Source organism: Oncorhynchus mykiss, chromosome 14 (genome assembly GCF_013265735.2).
Source record: "Oncorhynchus mykiss isolate Arlee chromosome 14, USDA_OmykA_1.1, whole genome shotgun sequence".
NCBI classification, from domain to species: Eukaryota; Metazoa; Chordata; class Actinopteri; order Salmoniformes; family Salmonidae; genus Oncorhynchus; species Oncorhynchus mykiss.
Window position 1 is genome coordinate 21,344,759 of NC_048578.1, and position 21,808 is coordinate 21,366,566.

At 46.0% G+C, this 21,808-nt stretch overlaps 1 protein-coding gene across 7 annotated transcripts in view; it reads right to left on the reverse strand.

The window, feature by feature from the left end:
- Positions 1-21,808, reverse strand: part of diaph2 (diaphanous-related formin 2) — a 693,877-nt gene that overhangs the window by 78,632 nt on the left and 593,437 nt on the right. The window lies entirely within an intron of this gene.

A 21,808-nucleotide genomic window follows, 5' to 3' on the forward strand; every position in this document is an offset into this window, starting at 1 on the left:
CTGAAGGACACCAATAATAAGAAGAGACTTGATTGGGGAAGGAAACACAAGCAATGGACATTAGACAGGTCCTTTGGTCTGATGAGTCCAAATTTGAAATTTTTGGTTCCAACCGCCGTGTCTTTGTGAGACGCAGAGTAGATGAATGGATGATTAACGCATGTGTGGTTCCCACCGTGAAGCATGGAGGAGGAGGTGTGATGGTGTGAGGGTGCTTAGCTGGTGACACTGTCTGTGATTTATTTAGAATTCAAGGCACACTTAACCAGCATGATTACCACAGCATTCTGCAGCGACCATCCCATCTGGTTTCCGCTTAGTGGGAATATCATTTGTTTTTTAACAGGACAATGACCCAAAAGACCTCCAGGCTGTGTAAGTGCTGACCAAGATGGAGTGCTGCATCAGATGAACTGGTCTCCACAATCACCCGACCACGATTCAATTGAGATGGTTTGGGATGAGTTGGATCACAGAGTGAAGGAAAAGGGGGGGAGGGTACTGTCACGCCCTGACCTTGAATATCTCTGTTTTCTATATATTTTGGTTAGGTCAGGGTGTGACTAGGGTGGGTACTCTAGGTTTTTGTATGTCTAGGGTTTTTTGTATGTCTATGTTGGCCTGATATGGTTCCCAATCAGAGACAGCTGTTTATCGTTGTCTCTGATTGGGGATCATATTTAGGCAGCCCCTTTTCCCACTTTCTGTTGTGGGATCTTGTCTATGTTTAGTTGCCTGTCAGCACAAGTTTGTTTTGCTTCACGTTTCGTTTGGTTGTTTGTTGTTTTTGTTCGTTCATTAAATAGAGAATGTACGCATTCCACACTGCGCTTTGGTCCGATCCTTGTGACGAACGTGACATCTGCGTTCATTTTCAGCAAACTTAATATGTGTAAATATTTCTATGAACATAACAAGATTCAAGAACTGAGACATAAACTGAACAAGTTCCACTGACATGTGACTAACATACAGTGCCTTGCGAAAGTATTCGGCCCCCTTGAACTTTGGGACCTTTTGCCACATTTCAGGCTTCAAACATAAAGATATAAAACTGTATTTTTTGTGAAGAATCAACAAGTGGGACACAATCATGAAGTGGAACAACATTTATTGGATATTTCAAACTTTTTTAACAAATCAAAAACTGAAAAATTGGGCGTGCAAAATTATTCAGCCCCTTTACTTTCAGTGCAGCAAACTCTCTCCAGAAGTTCAGTGAGGATCTCTGAATGATCCAATGTTGACCTAAATGACTAATGATGATAAATACAATCCACCTGTGTGTAATCAAGTCTCCGTATAAATGCACCTGCACTGTGATAGTCTCAGAGGTCAGTTAAAAGCTCAGAGAGCATCATGAAGAACAAGGAACACACCAGGCAGGTCCGAGATACTGTTGTGAAGAAGTTTAAAGCCGGATTTGGATACAAAAAGATTTCCCAAGCTTTAAACATCCCAAGGAGCACTGTGCAAGCGATAATATTGAAATGGAAGGAGTATCAGACCACTGCAAATCTACCAAGACCTGGCCGTCCCTCTAAACTTTCAGCTCATACAAGGAGAAGACTGATCAGAGATGCAGCCAAGAGGCCCATGATCACTCTGGATGAACTGCAGAGATCTACAGCTGAGGTGGGAGACTCTGTCCATAGGACAACAATCAGTCGTATATTGCACAAATCTGGCCTTTATGGAAGAGTGGCAAGAAGAAAGCCTTTTCTTAAAGACATCCATAAAAAGTGTCGTTTAAAGTTTGCCACAAGCCACCTGGGAGACACACCAAACATGTGGAAGAAGGTGTTCTGGTCAGATGAAGCCAAAATTGAACTTTTTGGCAACAATGCAAAACGTTATGTTTGGCGTAAAAGCAACACAGCTCATCACCCTGAACACACCATCCCCACTGTCAAACATGGTGGTGGCAGCATCATGGTTTGGACCTGCTTTTCTTCAGCAGGGACAGGGAAGATGGTTAAAATTGATGGGAAGATGGATGGAGCCTAATATAGGACCATTCTGGAAGAAAACCTGATGGAGTCTGCAAAAGACCTGAGACTGGGACGGAGATTTGTCTTCCAACAAGACAATGATCCAAAACATAAAGCAGAATCTACAATGGAATGGTTCAAAAATAAACATATCCAGGTGTTAGAATGGCCAAGCCAAAGTGCAGACCTGAATCCAATCGAGAATCTGTGGAAAGAACTGAAAACTGCTGTTCACAAATGCTCTCCATCCAACCTCACTGAGCTCGAGCTGTTTTGCAAGGAGGAATGGGAAAAAATGTCAGTCTCTCGATGTGCAAAACTGATAGAGACATACCCCAAGCGACTTACAGCTGTAATCGCAGCAAAAGGTGGCGCTACAAAGTATTAACTTAAGGGGGCTGAATAATTTTGAACGCCCAATTTTTCAGTTTTTGATTTGTTAAAAAAGTTTGAAATATCCAATAAATGTTGTTCCAGTTCATGATTGTGTCCCACTTGTTGTTGATTCTTCACAAAAAATACAGTTTTGTATCTTTATGTTTGAAGCCTGAAATGTGGCAAAAGGTCGCAAAGTTCAAGGGGGCCGAATACTTTCGCAAGGCACTGTAACTGGAATGTGTTCATGAACAAAGGGGGGGTCAAAATCAAAAGTAACAGTCAGTATCTGGTGTGGCCACCAGTTGCATTAAGTACTGCAGTGCATCTCCTCCTCATGGACTGCACCAGATGTGCCAGTTCTTGCTGTGAGATGTTACCCCACTCTTTCACCAAGGCACCTGCAAGTTCTCTGACATGTCTGGGGGGAATGGCCCTAGCCCTCACCCTCCGATCCAACAGGTCCCAGACGTGCTCAATGGGATTGAGATCCGGGCTCTTCGCTGGCCATGGCATAACACTGACATTCCTGTCTTGCAGGAAATCACGCACAGAACGAACAGTATGGCTGGTGGCATACCACGAGGGAGGAAGATGTCTTCCCTGTAACGCACAGCGTTGAGATTGCCTGCAATGACAACAAGCTCAGTCCGATGATCCTGTGACACACCGCACCAGATCATGACGGACCCTCCCCCTCCAAATTGATTCCGCTACAGAGTACAGGCCTCGGTTTAACGCTCATTCCCTCGACGATAAACGTGAATCTGACCATCACCCCTGGTGAGACAAAACCGTGACTATGAATGAGTCCTGTCTGGTCCAGCGACGGTGGCTTTGTGCCCATAGGCGACGTTGTTGCCGGTGATGTCTGTTGAGGAACTCTCTCAGCCTATTGCGGACAGTCTGAGCACTGATGGAGGGATTGTGCGTTCCTGGTGTAACTCGGGCATTTGTTGTTGCCATCCTGTACCTGTCCCGCAGGTGTGATGTTCGGATGTACCGATCCGGTGCAGGTGTTGTTACACGAGGTCCGCCACTGTGAGGACGATCAGCTGTCCATCCTGTCTCCCTGTAGCGCTGTCTTAGGCGTCTCACAGTACGGACATTGCAATTTATTGCCCTGGCCACATCTGCAGTCCTCATGCCTCCTTGCAGCATGCCTAAGGCAGGTTCACACAGATGAGCAGGGACCCTTGGAATCTTTCTTTTGGTATTTTTTCAGAGTCAGTAGAAAGGCCTCTTTAGTGTCATAAGTTTTCATAACTGTGACCTTAATTGCCTACCGTCTGAAAGCTGTTAGAGTCTTAACGACCGTTCCACAGGTGTATGTTCATTAATTGTTTATGGTTTATTGAACAAGCATGGGAAACAGTGTTAAAACCCTTTACAATGAAGATCTGTGAAGTTATTTGGATTTTTATTAATTATCTTTCAAAGACAGGGTCCTGAAAAAGGGACGTTTCTTTTTTGCTGAGTTTATATACACATACATACAGTGCATTTGGAAAGTATTCAGACCCCTTGACTTTTTCTACATTTTGTTACGTTACAGCCTTTTTCCCTTATCAATCTACACACAATACCCCATAATGATTTTATGGTTTAAAAAAATATATTTGGCTGTTGGTTTACATGTTGTGACATATGATACTTTGGTCTATCAAATTGTGTTAATATTAAGACAAATAGTTATGGGAAAAAAGTTGAGAATGTTCTGTCTTGTGTCCCAACTCCATGAGATCTAAAACAGCAAAAATGTATTTCAGCCTAATAGCAAAATGTGTAAAATAGTATGAGATTAGCTATAATACTGCACATTTTTCTGATATAGTGAGTGTGTGTTTGCATGTGTCCGATGTACTTGTATGTTTGTATGGATGCGTTCACGTGCGCTTACACGCTTGCATATGTTGTAGAAATAATTCAATGTCAGAGGCCCAGGGCAGTAAATGTCTCGGAGGGAGTTTTAGGACCCTGCGCCTTGACCCGCTCCACTAGTCCTCTCAACAGCCCCAGAGACACCAGAGCTATACACACAGGCCCACTTCATTGTCTGCTACCCCCTCCCCATCCTCCCCTCTTCCTTCCCCTATGGTGACACTTAACTTGTGTGTCTCCTCCCCCTTCATCTTCTCCCAGGGCTAGAGGACAATAAGTCACACACGTAAGTACTCATGCAGTACGCACACAGCCAGGTACCTTGATGGGGAGAGGGAAGCGAATTATGATGTGTGAAGTTAACAAATCCGGCAGAAAGCCAGGGCCCTTGTTATCCCCCTAATTAAAACATGTAATAGTGCACCCTAGTAAATACATTACAGAGACAGAGGGAGGGAGGGAGGGAGGGAGGGAGGGAGGGAGGGAGGGAGGGAGGGAGGGAGAGAGAGAGAGAGAGAGAGAGAGAGAGAGGGAGACAGGTATGCTAGCTCTCAATGGGAGGTAGGGAGGACAGGTACGCTAGCTCTCAATGGGAGGTAGGGAGGACAGGTACGCTAGCTCTCAATGGGAGGTAGGGAGGACAGGTACGCCAGCTCTCAATGGGAGGTAGGGAGGACAGGTACGCCAGCTCTCAATGGGAGGTAGGGAGGACAGGTACGCTAGCTCTCAATGGGAGGTAGTTAGGACAGGTACACTAGCTCTGAATGGGAGGTAGGGAGGACAGGTACACTAGCTCTCAATGGGAGGTAGGGAGGACAAGTACGCTAGCTCTCAATGGGAGGTAGGGAGGACAGGTACACTAGCTCTCAATGGGAGGTGGTTAGGACAGGTACACTAGCTCTGAATGGGAGGTAGGGAGGACAGGTACGCTAGCTCTCAATTGGAGGTGGTGAGGATAGGTACACTAGCTCTCAATGGGAGGTAGGGAGGACAGGTACACTAGCTCTCAATGGGAGGTAGGGAGGACAGGTACGCTAGCTCTCAACGGGAGATAGGGAGGACAGGTACACTAGCTCTCAATGGGAGGTAGGGAGGACAGGTACACTAGCTCTCAATGGGAGGTAGGGAGGACAAGTACGCTAGCTCTCAATGGGAGGTAGGGAGGACAGGTAAGCTAGCTCTCAATTGGAGGTGATGAGGATAGGTACACTAGCTCTCAATGGGAGGTAGGGAGGACAGGTACACTAGCTCTCAATGGGAGGTAGGGAGGACAGGTACGCTAGCTCTCAACGGGAGGTAGGGAGGACAGGTACACTAGCTCTCAATGGGAGGTAGGGAGGACAGGTACGCTAGCTCTCAATGGGAGGTAGGGAGGACAGGTACACTAGCTCTCAATTGGAGGTGATGAGGATAGGTACACTAGCTCTCAATAGGAGGTAGGGAGGACAGGTACACTAGCTCTCAATGGGAGGTAGGGAGGACAGGTACGCTAGCTCTCAACGGGAGGTAGGGAGGACAGGTACACTAGCTCTCAATGGGAGGTAGGGAGGACAGGTACGCTAGCTCTCAATGGGAGGTAGGGAGGACAGGTACGCTAGCTCTCAACGGGAGGTAGGGAGGACAGGTACACTAGCTCTCAATGGGAGGTAGGGAGGACAGGTACGCTAGCTCTCAATGGGAGGTAGGGAGGACAGGTACACTAGCTCTCAATGGGAGGTAGGGAGGACAGGTACACTAGCTCTCAATGGGAGGTAGGGAGGACAGGTACACTAGCTCTCAACGGGAGGTAGGGAGGACAGGTACACTAGCTCTCAACGGGAGGTAGGGAGGACAGGTACGCTAGCTCTCAACGGGAGGTAGGGAGGACAGGTACGCTAGCTCTCAATGGGAAATAGGGAGGACAGGTACGCTAGCTCTAAATGGGAGGTAGGGAGGACAGGTACACTAGCTCTCAATGGGAGGTAGGGAGGACAGGTACGCTAGCTCTCAATGGGAGGTAGGGAGGACAGGTACACTAGCTCTCAATGGGAGGTAGGGAGGACAGGTAACTAGCTCTCAATGGGAGATGGAGAGGACAGGTATGCTAGCTCTCAATGGGAGGTAGGGAGGACAGGTACACTAGCTCTAAATGGGAGGTAGAGAGGACAGGTATGCTAGCTCTCAATGGGAGGTAGGGAGGACAGGTATGCTAGCTCTCAATGGGAGGTAGGGAGGACAGGTGCATGTAGTGCCATGTCAGCTACCTCAGGTTTTTAAGAAGGTGCCCATGGTGTGGAGTGTAAAAGCCCAGCCATGTTCCACTCTTCCCCTTCCTTGATAAGATCATTAGAGAACCCCAGGGCTGTCTCATGAGGTGCATGACACGGTGTTACATTGCTGGAGAGAGTTTTGTCCCATCTTAACCCATTTTGGAAAGCAATTTCCTTCGAGTGGTGTATCTCTTCCTCTCAAGACAGATCCTCCTGCATAAAGGTTAGCTTTTCTGTATTTCCCCAGCGCACAATCGACGAGACTTGCTAATTGAGAAAAGGCAGAATATATTTGCTGCGGTTTTTTATAGCTCAAAATGAGACAGGTGGAGCTGGAACAAGAACAGGGCAAAAAACAGTAGTCTTCTAAGTGGGCGATGTGTCAGATGAAGAGAAAAGTTTGCTGTGGGGATTTAGACGTAAGGGATTCTCAAATAATCTAAAATGCACAAGTTTTTAATTTACATTTTGTTTTAAACATTTTATTTAATGTATGGAGGGGAACCGTTCAGAGAACAGTTTGAGAAGTTAAGAGATTCTCAGAAGCCAGGGCCTCGTCTCTGAGCTTCCTCCATCATAGCCGAGGTCTTGCCGGTCCAATAGGACATTGTTAATGGAGCGCCAGCAGGTCACTGGGGAGCATGTTTCCCATTTTAGTCATTTTGCTTCTTTGTGTCTGCGATTCTCCCTCTTGAACCCAGTCTACTCAGCCCAGCTCCCAAGCCTTGGTCATTATGGATGATGAATTGGGCTACAGTTAAGCAAAAACTAGGACAAATTGATCAAAGTTGTCAAGTGCCCCCTGTGATGTCTAAGTCTCTGAGAAGAGGGAAACTGAAGCAAGAGCTGTCCAAAAGTTTTCCAGGAGCCAAGGTGCAGTAGATAAATGTTTACCTGCCCGGACTTAACGTGTTGCATTCGTGTCGAACTCACAAGACGTCCTGGTTGGCCTAGATATGGAAAAACATTCAAGTGGGAGCCAGTGCTGTTCTCGGAGTCATAGCTGCTAGATACAGATCGGCCATTTCGTTTCTACAGAGAGAAGCAGCTGAAACGCATGTCCCGCTTTAAACCAATAAGCAAGACTAAAAAAGGTATAGACTAGCCAATTTGAAGATAAGCGCTAGCTACTTGGGCTTTGTTTTGTTTAGTTCTATTCCGAGCCGGTCTAATTAAGCTTAATTTAATCTAGGCTGCCTTTAAACACAGCACACAGAAAGAGAGAACAGACACTTTGGTTTTCAAAGTAGCCCCTGGGAAGGCCTCAGGAAGAGGGAATGAGACCAGCAAGTCAAGAGAAGAAATTAGCGAAATTAAGAGTTTGTTTGTGGCGAATTTACATAAGATGAGTTTCTATTCTTGGCTCTCTTTTCTTCTTTTGGTTGTGTTTATTTCTCACTGGGAGGTTGTGTTGCTCAGAGAACGACAAAAAAGAAAATACTGTCTTTTCTCTGGTAATGAGAATATGTGGCATTTCCTCAAATTAATTATGTCGCCGTGTCAACTTGTTCTGTTGATAACTTCAATTTTCCGACTGTCATTTCTCTTTGAACGTTAGGACGGGAAAAACAAAAGATTGATCACAGCTCGCTGAAAGTGCTGCCAAAAGCAACTGTCATCTCTAGATTCCAGCCAGCGCAAACATTTCTTCTCTGCCATGATGCCCAGAAGAGAAATAAGAAGCCCCGGCCCTTCTTGCCGTAAACATTACCCACAAGCCAGTTCAGCCATGTATGCAAACGATGGATGGCGTAGTCCGGCGCGCTACAATAAGTCACCCTAATGATCCCAGTTTAAAATAATGTCTGTTCTGGACCACAATGATGAAGAGAGGGTCTACTGACTCATTAGTATGGGGCTAAAGATAGATGACCCAGATATAGGGCCAAATACTGCTTCATCTTCATCTGAATCGTTCTGTTTGAGACATGTGCTGTCCTGTACTGTGCTGTTTAGAGACACAGACAGTGGCCTATCCCAGAACTCTGGTGCTCTCTCCTCTAGCATCCTCTCTCCTCTCCTCTCCCCTTCCCTCTCCTCTACCAATGCCGCTCCTCTCCCCTTCCCTCTCCTCTTCCCCCTCTTCTACCATCTCCTCTCCCCTCTCTCCATCCCTCTCTTCTACCATCCTCTTCCCTTCCCTCTCCTCTTCCATTCCCTCTCCCTGCTCTTCTACCATCTCCTTGCCCCTTCCCTCGCCTCCACCATCTCCTCTCCCCTCTCTCCTTCCCTCTCTTCTACCATCTCCTCTCCCCTTCCCTCTCCCCTTCCACCATCTCCTCTCCCCTTCCCTCTCCCATACCCTCTCCCCTTCCCTCTCCCCTTCCATCTCCTCTACCATCTTCTCTTCTACCATCTCCTCTTCTCTTCCCTCTCCCCTTCCTTCTATTCTACCATCCCTTCTCCCCTTCCCTCTCCTCTCCCCTGAACCATCTTCTCTCCTCTTCCCTCTCGTCTACCATCTCCTCTCCCCTTCCCTCTCGTCTATCATCTCCTCTCCCCTTTTGTCTACCATCTACTCTCCTCTTCCCTCTCCTCTTTCCGCTCCTGTGGTAACATAGCGGTGCCATGTACGTACTAAGCCGTTTGGCGGTTGGAAGGTTTTCCAAAGGCAGGTCCCGGTGTCATCGACGGAACAATGATAGAGCAGCCCAGTATTGACCGGCTCCACACTAAATCTTGGTAAAGAGCACTTAGCTCCCCTGCGTTAGCCACAGAAAGAAGATCTTTCAATGGCCATCAGTGGAGGCTTTCATCCCTGCCTGTATTAGCCGCTGAAGCGACTCAGGCTGTGTCCCAAATGGCACCCTATTCCCGATATAATACACTACTTTTGACAAGGGCCTAAAGAGATATAGGCAATAGCGTGCCATTTGGGACATAGCCTCTGTTCTTTGGTGATTTCCCCCCGCCCAAAGCCATTCAGCTGGAGACATAGGAGGGCCAGGAGACGTGACAGGCCCCAGGTCTAATGCTGATGCATTGTGTATTCTATGTCCAGGGGAGTGTCTCCCATAGCAGTGATGTAAGGTGGTTGTTAAAACGCTGCCTGTGTAGAGAGAGAGGGTGTTCTAGTGCCTCCACAGTGGAAAATGAAATTCAAACAACTGTGTGTGTGTCTGGGTTAGGATAGTGTGTCTTTGTGCCTATGTGGGGAGTGTGTGCCTGCGTGGTGTGCATGTGTAAATATGTGTGTGGTGTGGTGTGTGTGTGGCGTGGTGTGTGCGTGGTGTGTGTGTGTGTGTGTGTGTGCGCTCCAGCACAGAATGGTGTCAGCCATGCAGTGTGACCTATGGCCGTTCCTGCTCTCGGACAATTTAGCTAGACGAGAAACTAGACAGCCGGCCAGACTCCTCTAATACCTAACACATCACACAAACCTCCACAGAATAGCTCTATGCCACTTCATCCACTGTCAGTTTACTTCCATCAAATACAAATACAACATATGACTGTACACCAATACGCATCTTCAAGTTCATCAAAAAACAAGTATTTGCATGTGGATGCAAGATGAAAATAAAAAGCAGATCTGTCATGTACAAACAGATACATGTCTGTTAACTTCGTCTGGATCTCAAATGGCCCCCTCCGTCTTCTTCCCATCTTCCCAAGGAAAACGGAGGCGTCTGGTTTCAATCTGTATTCGGCACCATGCACTCCTCCTTAAACACCAAAGGGATGGCATTCTTATCATTATGCAGCAGTGTCAACACAAGCTGTTCATAAATTCAATTTGCTATCTGTCATCTCCCTCCATGTTGGGGGAAAAAATACAGAGGGATCGATGGAGAACTACATTTCTGATGGTTCACATGCAGCCGCCGACAGCTCTGGAGGGAAGGGACCAAAACTGAGGAAAACGAGCAGAATTTAAGCAGAGAGTTTCTGTCTGGTCTGAGTAGTGGTACATAATAAAAATAGGGTCCCAAAAGGCACCCTATTCCTTATTTAGTGCACTACTTTTGACCAACGCCCATAGGATTCAAATTCTTCAATAGATAACACAATTTTGGTAGCCATTGCAGTGGCAAACATTACTAACGCTAACTCAGTATGTAACAATAATAATAATTATATATATATATATATATATATTTACATACTATATGTCATTAAATAATATGAAATAATTACATGGATAATAAGATAGTGTTTATGTCATCATTAGCAGCAAAGGCATGGTGTTAGCCAACAAGTCCTTTCTCTTTTGAACACAAGTGATTCTCCTAGCCCCCCTCCTAGGGGGTATACTTGTCTTGTGTGTATGTGTGTTTTTGTATCTCCTGTGTGTGTCTATCACTGTGTGTGTGTGTGTTTATGATTTGCCTGTGTGTCTGTCTGTCTCTCTGTTTATGACTTGCCTGTGTGAGTATTATGTGTCCGTGTGTATGTTTGTGTGTGTCTGTGTGTGTGTCTTTGTATTCTGTGTGTGTGTGTGTTTTGCTGCCCTCTCCAGTCTCCCCTGCTCCAGCCTTCTCAGTGACTGATCTCTTACTCTCATTTGCACTGTAATGAGCTGCAATAAGAGCTTGCAGCCCTGTGCTTGATGAGCTGAGACCACTCTGAAGGGAGAGCGCTGCTGCTCCTACTAGAGACTGCTCTCCCTCGCTACCTTGCCATTCTCTCACTCACTCTCTCTCTCTCTGTCCATCTCTCTCTTTCTCTTTCACTCTGTCTCTCGTTCTCTCTCTCTCACTCACTCTCTCTCTCTGTCCATCTCTCTCTATCCCCTATTCCGTCTCTCCCTTGCAATTCTCTTTCTCTCTCCTGCAACTCTCTCTTTCTCTTTCTCGATGGAAAACAAGAAGTAGACGAATGGAAAATGAAAACAACTACCTTTCTTTTCTTCCCCAGAAAAGTTTTTGAACACATTTTTGCCCAACCGTTGGGCTGCACAGTCACCTGTGTAATTAACCTGGTGCATTAGCCGCGAACAAAGCCTCTTGGTGGAGCGAGGGGAGCATGCTCTATGGCCAGGTGTATAGGCAACACCTCTCTCTCTCTCTTTCTTTCTCTCTCGTTGTGTCTCTCTCTTCTCTTGTCTCTCTCTACTCTCACTTTCTCTTTCTCACTCTCATGAAGGAGGAAGAGGTTTGACTGAGCTGTCTCTCCTTCCCCCACTTCCTGTGGCTCCTAAGGCACCAACCAGCTAGACAGTCAGCTAGCCAGACAGTCAACCAGACAGTCAGCAAGATAGTAGCCAGTCAGCCAGACACTCAGCCAGCCAGCGATGACATTACTACCACAGAGGGCAGGGAGAACGTAGGTACCCACAGGACAGACACACACCACACCTGTAAGCTGCTCCCCTCTCTCCTCCTTCCTAGCCAAGCTTGACACAGAGAAAAACTTCCCACGCACACATACACAGATGACTGATTCACACTATAGGGCCAAACTGAGCAAAGTCGCTCTGAATCGTAAGCTGAAAGGTTTGTTTGTCCCTAAAATAACATAATTGCAGACATCTGAATGGTGCTTTTTCTATTTATTTTCATGGATTAGTCAAGTGAAGTGTCCTGGTGTAAGATGTTTTTTTTTGACAGAGTGAACCTTTCTGTTCCGTGTCTTTTTGTGCTATATTTGAGCAGAAAATACAGGCCCCTCTTGAGTGGAGGGGTGGTGGGAGGTCTCTTCTGTCTAATGAGGAAGATGGATCCTCCAGCAGATCCTTCTCAACTGTCTTACTGGAACAGCTTGATGTGCAAACCCACTCATGTCCTTAGTAATCGAATTAGGGATGCTCCCACATCCCTCCCTGGTCCGATGCGAATAGGAGTGCAAGGCTGACAAGCCTCAGGATGGCGCCAGGGGGTCGGGCGCCCAGGGAGGGTGGAGTGGGTCAGGACAAAGACCAGGAAGGGGTGGAGGCAAAAGGAGGAAGAGGAGGAGGGTCCTAGTGAGGTCTCCACTGGCTTTAACACAAGATGGCCCCTTATCACAGAACCAGAGAGAGAGAGGGATGAGAAAGAATGAGAGGGATGTCGGCAGGGAAGGAGATGAAAGTGGATTAGCCACCGCGGCGATTTGCATTTGTGGCATGGAGACGAAAGCCCCAGTGATGCCCCGAATAGCTGGATGCATGAATAAGTGAACAAACAAAAACTGAAATAAACCCCCATCCATCTGGATCGGTGGGCTGCAGCAGCAGTGAGACCACATGTGAAGCTGGGGTAGGAGAGAACCAGTAAAGCTACATGTAACGAAGGGGATAGATAAGCACCACTACTACAGCCTCCAACCTTCTTTACAAGGACTTATATTTATTAGGGCACACTACGGAAAATGTCATAGATCGATTTGCAATGGAGAAAAAAATAAAAATGTCTTATATTGGGCAAGGCCAGCTAGTGCCTCCCTGTTTCAGTCTGTTTTCTACTGTGTGGTGCCTAATGAACACAGCCAATCATCCGTCCCTAGGAGGGGTGCGTCACTTGAGTGGGTTGAGTCACTGACGTGATCTTCCTGTCTGAGTTGGCGCCCCACCTTGGGTTGTGCCGTGGCGGAGACCTTTGTGGGCTATACTCGGCCTTGTCTCAGGATGGTAAGTTGGTGGTTGAAGATATCCCTCTAGTGGTGTGGGTGCTGTGCTTTGGCAAAGTGGGTGGGGTTATATCCTGCCTGTTTGGCCCTGTCCGGGGGTATCATCGGATGGGGCCACAGTGTCTCCTGACCCCTCCTGTGTTAGCCTCCAGTATTTATGCTGCAGTAGTTTATGTGTCGGGGGGCTAGGGTCAGTCTGTTATATCTGGAGTACTTCTCCTGTCTTATCCGGTGTCCTGTGTGAATTTAAGTATGCGCTCTCTAATTCTCTCTTTCTTTCTCTCTCTCTGAGGACCAGAGCCCTAGGACCATGCCTCAGGACTACCTGGCATGATGACTCCTTGCTATCCCCAGTTCACCTGGCCGTGCTGCTGCTCCAGTTTCAACTGTTCTGCCTGCTGCTATGGAACCCTGACCTGTTCACCGGACGTGCTACCTCTCCCAGACCTGCTGTTTTCAACTCTCCAGAGACCGCAGGAGCGGTAGAGATGCTCTTAATGATCGGCTATGAAAAGCCAACTGACATTTACTCCTGAGGTACTGACTTGTTGCACCCTCGACAACTATATATATCATTATAAACTGGGTGGTTTGAGCCCTGAATGCTGATTGGCTGACAGCCACGGGTATGACAAACGGGTATGACAAAACATTTATTGTTTTAATTACGTTGGTAGCCAGTTTATAATATCAAAAAGGCACCTCAGGGGTTTGTGGTATATGGCCGATATACCACGGCTCAGGGCTGTATCCAGGCACTCAGCATTGCGCCGTGCAAAAGAACAGCCCTTAGCCGTGGTATATTGGCCATATACCACACCCCCTCTGGCCTTATTGCCTAATTATAGCCCCTGCATCCACTAGCTCACGGTAGACGACGGTCCAATAGTATAGGCAAGTTTGTGAGGCAGGGGGAGAGTTGAGATAACTCTGTACAACTTCCATAGCTGTCTGCCATCCATCCAGAACACATCTCCCTGTCATCATTCTCTCTCTGAGTGGCACACTTATCATCCCTTGCCTTCCATTTCGTTCCGGTGAGATACCATCTTCTCTGACTCCAATCCCGTTCTTGTAGTCAGCTACTTTGGTGGCGGGTAAATGGATTTGACAATGCAATTTGGATGGGCTTTGTAGTAAGCATAATTATGTCTGATTGACTGGAAAGTGACTCTGAGGTCCAGATCGTGAAGTGTCTTGAATTGATCAGGGAGACGGACCAGCCATGCCTGCATGAGGAAATGCAATGATTTAATGAGATTTAACTGTGTTGCGTTTCTGTTTTTCTTCTTTCTTCCGGCGTCATATGTTTACACGAGGAAGGAGGATTGGAGTGGATATGTCACCAATGACTGATAATAGACACACCTACCGGGGGGGGGGCATTCTCTGTACTGTATCCTCTCATTCAGAACCGTTTTTCTGACCTGAGAGAAAACCAGACCAAATTAAGTCAGTCAGATTGAAATTATTAGACGCTTAAAGTACTAATAATAATTTGGCCTCTCTCTCCACACACAGACCAAACGTTACTTTAAAAAATGTTTTTATTGATACAGCAGACTCAGACAAAAAACTCAGAGGGGGAGAAGAGGCAATAGTTCCCTGGGGTAATATTAACTGGCAATTAAATAATTATTGTCGCATAATCAAAGGGTTTCTGGGTTCTTCACAATCTGGATGGCACTATCACTATCACTGATTTTGATAGAAATGCATTGAAAACAATGTGTGGCGTGTAAGTCTGGTAGAACATTGATAAGGTAGTGCCTTATTGTGTAGCCTTGGCTGACAGAAATACATTTCACACTAAATCAGATGGAGTAAATCCTTGCATGACAATTGTTTATGTAAGACAAGCCAGTCAACTCTTTCCACCCCGTCGAGGTTCTAGGGGCCCAGACACAGACAGTGTGCGTCCCAATGGAACCCTTTCCCCTATATAGGTAATAGTGTGTTATTTGGGAAGCAGAGACAGTCACAGACAGTCACATTCACACACACAGTCAATCACCGCCTTAGGGCACAGTCAGATCCTCCAAGATGATACGAACGCAATCTAATATGGCGTTATTTATTAAGTTGATAGGCTACAGCAGATAAACCCGATGAAGCCCAATGCCCTTGTTGATGCCTTTCAAGGTAATTACAAAATCACAAATTCACAATGGCTACTTCCCAAATGGACCCCTACTCCCTATATAGTGCACTACTTTGACCAGAGCCATATGGGATGCAGTCAATGCCATCCGTCACGCGCATGAGGAATGGCTTGCTCCCTACCCGCGCCTGTCCCCTGAATCCCCGTGGCTTTGGAATGTAATGTAATGTTATTTAAAGAGGATGCTGCCTTGCTGACAGCCGGCGTTAATAACACAGGCAGAAGTGACAGGGAAGCAGCGGCCATCGTATGCAGATGTGGTAGGGTCCTTTCTTCACACGTCCCCAATGAGGAACAACATACACACACACACACACACATACAGTCAGAGACACACACTGACTAACTGTTAGCGCACACACACACACACAAACAAATGTATTCACACACACATACAGAGAGAGACACTTACAGAAGGAGACGAGCACACACACCAGTGTCATGATAATCTCTAAATTAAGTTAATGGATGAAATATGCAGGAGCGGGAATCTCGGAGCTGGACGCCATATATCCTCAGTGTTTCCCCTATATGCACTTAGTAGCAGCGGTGCGCCACTGCAATTTTTTTTAATATAATAATAATTATAATGTAGCGCTCCCCCTATGGAAAACACAGATTCTAATCATATTGCCGTTTGTCCCTGTTCATCAGTCTGGACACTCTAAAAAGGTCTTCCAATATTCACACCAACGTACAAATTATTATGAAGCAATGTCTTGGAACTATAAGCACTATGCTAGTGTTGACATTACAACATAACCTCAGTCTCAGCCGATAACATAGTTTCCCACCAGGTCTAATCTCTCAGCTGCTATACTTTGTCCTTCCCCTAAAAATATAATATAAAGCTATACAGGATGTCTAAGATCAGTCTATTACCTCTCAATGATCTTCCTGGGAACGTCCTTTTTTAAGGAAATGGTGTGCTTTTATGTCAAGGCGAGCAGTTGTTCATCTTATTTTGTACCCTGAATTGAACAAGAGAGAGGTTCGATTCAACATCACTTGAGCTGGTACACAGTAAACATTGATATCAGTGAATAGCCTAAACCACCTCAGCCAAAAGCCAAAGCCTCCCTCTCAATTGTTGATGAAATTCCCCCAGCGCAGAGAATTGTATGAAACTGAATTCTGCCAGTGCCTGCAAGCTGTTGCAAAAATGGATTGGACTGGATGAGTGGATTTTAATTTGCACTGTGAAGAATGATCACTTGCAGGTAAAAGTGAATTAGGAAAAAAGCATCTGTGAGCCTCCAACTATCTGTGTATTTTATAAATGGCTGGAATAGTTTGGTAACTAACGGTTTTGTTTGAAAAATTGTGATTTGTTGTCATCGTCCTAATTCCCTATATAGCAACACAAATATTTAATAAAAATACAAGTATGATAACACAACAAGGAAAGCAAATACTGTGCGCTAGGCAGCTAAGTAGCTAGGCAGCTAGGTAGCTAAGGAGCTAGGCAGCTAAGGAACTACGCAGCTAGGCATGAATAAAATAAAATAAAAATGTATTGGTCACATACACATATTTAGCAGATGTTATTGCGGATGTAGCGAAATGCTTGTGCTCCAAGCAAGTATCTAGCAATTCACAAGAGTTAGCAGAAATCTAAAAGTAAAATAACGGAATTAAGATTGTGCTCTTCACAGATGAAAGCAGGTTCACACTGAGCACATGTGACAGACGTGACAGTCTGGAGACGCCCTGGAGAAGGTTCTGCTGCCTGCAACATCCTCCAGCATGACCGGTTTGGCGGTGGGTCAGTCATGGTGTGGGGTGGCATTTCTTTGGGGGGCCACACAGCCCTCCATGTGCTCGCCAGAGGTAGCCTGACTGCCATTGGGTACCGAGATGAGATCCTCAGACCACCTGTGAGACCATATGCTGGTGCGGTTGGCCCTGGGTTCCTCCTAATGCAAGACAATGCTAGACCTCATGTAGCTGGAGTGTGTCAGCAGTTCCTGCAAGAGGAAGGCATTGATGCTATGGACTGGCCCGCTGTTCCCCAGACCTGAATCCAACTGAGCACATCTGGGACATCATGTCTCGCGCTCGCTTGGTTCTCCCCAGACCTGACTGCCCTTAACCAACACAAAAACATCCTATGGCGTTCTGCATTAGCATCGAACAGCCCCCGTGATATGCAGCTGTTCAGGGAAGCTAGAAACCATTATACACAGGCAGTAAGAAAAGCCAAGGCTAGCTTTTTCAAGCAGAAATTTGCTTCCTGCAACACTAACTCAAAAAAGTTCTGGGACACTGTAAAGTCCATGGAGAATAAGAACACCTCCTCCCAGCTGCCCACTGCACTGAAGATAGGAAACACTGTCACCACTGATAAATCCACCATAATTGAGAATTTCAATAAGCATTTTTCTACGGCTGGCCATGCTTTCCACCTGGCTACTCCTACCCCGATCAACAGCACTGCACCCCCCACAGCAACTCGCCCAAGCCTTCCCCATTTCTATTTCTCCCAAATCCGTTCAGCTGATGTTTGGAATGAGCTGCAAAATCTGGACCCCTACAAATCAGCCAGGCTAGACAATCTGGACCCTTTCTTTCTAAAATTATCTGCCAAAATTGTTGCCACCCCTATTACTAGCCTGTTCAACCTCTCTTTCGTGTCGTCTGAGATTCCCAAAGATTGGAAAGCAGCTGAGGTCATCCCCCTCTTCAAAGGGGTTGACACTCTTGACCCAAACTGCTACAGACCTATATCTATCCTACCATGCCTTTCTAAGGTCTTCGAAAGCCAAGTCAACAAACAGATTACCGACCATTTCGAATCTCACCATACCTTCTCTGCTATGCAATCTGGTTTCAGAGCTGGTCATGGGTGCACCTCAGCCACGCTCAAGGTCCTAAATGATATCTTAACCGCCATCGATAAGAAACATTACTGTGCAGCCGTATTCATTGATCTGGCCAAGGCTTTCGACTCTGTCAATCACCACATCCTCATCGGCAGACTCGACAGCCTTGGTTTCTCAAATGATTGCCTCGCCTGGTTCACCAACTACTTCTCTGATAGAGTTCAGTGTGTCAAATCGGAGGGTCTGCTGTCCGGACCTCTGGCAGTCTCTATGGGGGTGCCACAGGGTTCAATTCTTGGACCGACTCTCTTCTCTGTATACATCAATGAGGTCGCTCTTGCTGCTGGTGAGTCTCTGATCCACCTCTACGCAGACGACACCATTCTGTATACTTTTGGCCCTTCTTTGGACACTGTGTTAACAACCCTCCAGGCAAGCTTCAATGCTATACAACTCTCCTTCCGTGGCCTCCAATTGCTCTTAAATACAAGTAAAACTAAATGCATGCTCTTCAACCGATCGCTACCTGCACCTACCCGCCTGTCCAACATCACTACTCTGGACGGCTCTGACTTAGAATATGTGGACAACTACAAATACTTAGGTGTCTGGTTAGACTGTAAACTCTCCTTCCAGACCCATATCAAACATCTCCAATCCAAAGTTAAATCTAGAATTGGCTTCCTATTTCGCAACAAAGCATCCTTCACTCATGCTGCCAAACATACCCTTGTAAAACTGACCATCCTACCAATCCTCGACGTTGGCGATGTCATTTACAAAATAGCCTCCAATACCCTACTCAACAAATTGGATGCAGTCTATCACAGTGCAATCCGTTTTGTCACCAAAGCCCCATATACTACCCACCATTGCGACCTGTACGCTCTCGTTGGCTGGCCCTCGCTTCATACTCGTCGCCAAACCCACTGGCTCCATGTCATCTACAAGACCCTGCTAGGTAAAGTCCCCCCTTATCTCATCTCGCTGGTCACCATAGCATCTCCCACCTGTAGCACACGCTCCAGCAGGTATATCTCTCTAGTCACCCCCAAAACCAATTCTTTCTTTGGCCGCCTCTCCTTCCAGTTCTCTGCTGCCAATGACTGGAACAAACTACAAAAATCTCTGAAACTGGAAACACTTATCTCCCTCACTAGCTTTAAGCACCAACTGTCAGAGCAGCTCACAGATTACTGCACCTGTACATAGCCCACCTATAATTTAGCCCAAACAACTACCTCTTTCCCTACTGTATTTAATTAATTAATTTATTTTGCTCCTTTGCACCCTATTATTTTTATTTCTACTTTGCACTTTGCACATTCTTCCATTGCAAATCTACCATTCCAGTGTTTTACTTGCTATATTGTATTTACTTTGCCTCCATGGCCTTTTTTTTGTCTTTAACTCCCTTATCTCACCTCATTTGCTCACATCGTATTTAGACTTGTTTATACTGTATTATTGACTGTATGTTTGTTTTACTCCATGTGTAACTCTGTGTCATTGTATGTGTCGAACTGCTTTGCTTTATCTTGGCCAGGTCGCAATTGTAAATGAGAACTTGTTCTCAACTTGCCTACCTGGTTAAATAAAGGTGAAATAAATAAAAAATCCACCAACGCCACGTTGCACCACAGATTGTCCAGGAGTTGGCGGATGCTTTAGTCCAGGTCTGGGAGGAGATCCCTCAGGAACCCATCCGCCACCTCATCAGGAGCATGCCCAGGCGTTGACGTGCCCAGGCGCACGTGGAGGCCACACACACTACTGAGCCTCATTTTGACTTGTTTTAAGGACATTACATCAAAGTTGGATCAGTCTGTAGTGTGGTTTTCCACTTTAATTTTGAGTGTGACTCCAAATCCAGACCTCCATGGGTTGATAAATTTGATTTCCATTGATCATTTTTGTGTGATTTTGTTGTCAGCACATTCAACTATGAAATAAAAAAGTATTTAACTTCTTCGATATAGGGGGCGCTCTTTTAATTTTTGGAGAAAAAAAACGTGATAGCGGGGTGAACTGGACCTGGCTCGGGTGGTTGATGTCCTTGATTATCTTTTTGGCCTTCCTGTGACATTGGGTGCTGGAGGTGTCCTGGAGGGCAGGCAGTTTGCCCCCGGTGATGCATTGGGCAGACTGCACCACCCTCTGGAGAGCCTTGTGGTTGCGGGTGGTGCAGTTGCCATACAGGCTGTGGTACAGCCCAACAGGATGCTCTCAATTGTGCATCTGTAAAAGTTTGTGAGGGTTTTAGGGACCAAGCCACATTTCTTCAGCCACCTGAGGTTGAAGAGGCGCTGTTGTGCCTTCTTCAATACATTTTCTGTGTGGGTGGACCATTTCAGATCGTCAGTGATGTGTACGCCGAGGAACTTTAAGCTTTCCACCTTCTCCACTGTAGTCCCGTTGATGTAGTTGGTCAATGTAATACAGGACACAACATACAGCCATTGTTAAGGTAGCAAGTTGTAACCAGAAAGCTTTTCAGCGGGGAATATGTCTTTAGGTTCCATAATTCATCTCAAATTCACCTGTACCGTTTATCTCTTTAACCAACGATAAAGTGATCTATTCCCATTCTCAGTGCATATTATATGTATGTCATAATACTATATAAGCTAACATACAGACCAAACAGGAGAATGAACACATCGAATTAACATACAGGTATGCTCTCTCTAGCCCTAACGCGTGCTAGCTGTCACTGTCATACACCACCATCAATCCACTTCCTCCTCACACCGCTCTGTCACTCTTGTGTTACTGTCGGCCCTGGCAACGGCAAAAACATCTCCGGCTCCCCCGAGCATGGCACGCACTGCTAATGGAGATTGGCACATATGCACAATCAGCATTCAAGACGACACAAGCCTGAACCTGTTAGCTAGGTAGAGAGATTGAGAACGACGTGGATGAGGTATGCTACTGTATAGTAACATGTGAATAATCAGCATAAGTAGAATAGAAATGTATACAAATGTATATCAAAGCCACTGGTGGTTCTATTGTAATACCGGTGGTCTATTGTACCTTTTTGCTGTAACATATACTTTATGTGAAAAGCAAGACACCGACTTATTTTTCTTGGAGACATGCAGTCTCTTCAAGCTGAAAAGCAGAAAGGGAGAATGCATAAATAGACGTTAGTGTCCATCGTTGTCAACATTCACAGTTGTTCTCTCTCTACAGAGCTACGGAGGCATCCTCTTCCTTAATCTAATAGGCCCAGTGAACTGAGCAAGCTTACTAGATGGGCTATCATCAGCAAAAGTGATGCTTTTTGAAATGGTTGCACTCAGTCAATCTTGAACAGTGCCTTTTAATAATAAAATAACAAATGAAAAGCAAATGACACAATCGTCTCATTATACAACCGGTGAAAAGACTGAAAACATCCCGACTTACTTAGTCTCTGACTATATGTAAACACGGTGTCCACGCCGCTTAGAGAGATTAGGAAGATTGCTGCCTTGCTTTTACTAATATACCCAGAATCATTTCAAAGAAATGGTGTGCTGTTATGTCCAGGCGAGCAGTTGTTCATCTTATTTTGAACTCTGAATTGAACAAGAGAGAGGTTCGATTCAACATCACTTGAGCTGGTACACAGTAAACATTGATAACAGTGAATAGCCTAAACCACCTCAGCCAAAAGCCAAAGCCTCCCTCTCAATTGTTGATGACATTTCCCCAGAGAATAGAATTGAATGAAACTGAATTCTGCCAGTGCCTGCAAGCTGTTGCAAAAATGGATTGGACTGGATGAGTGGTTTT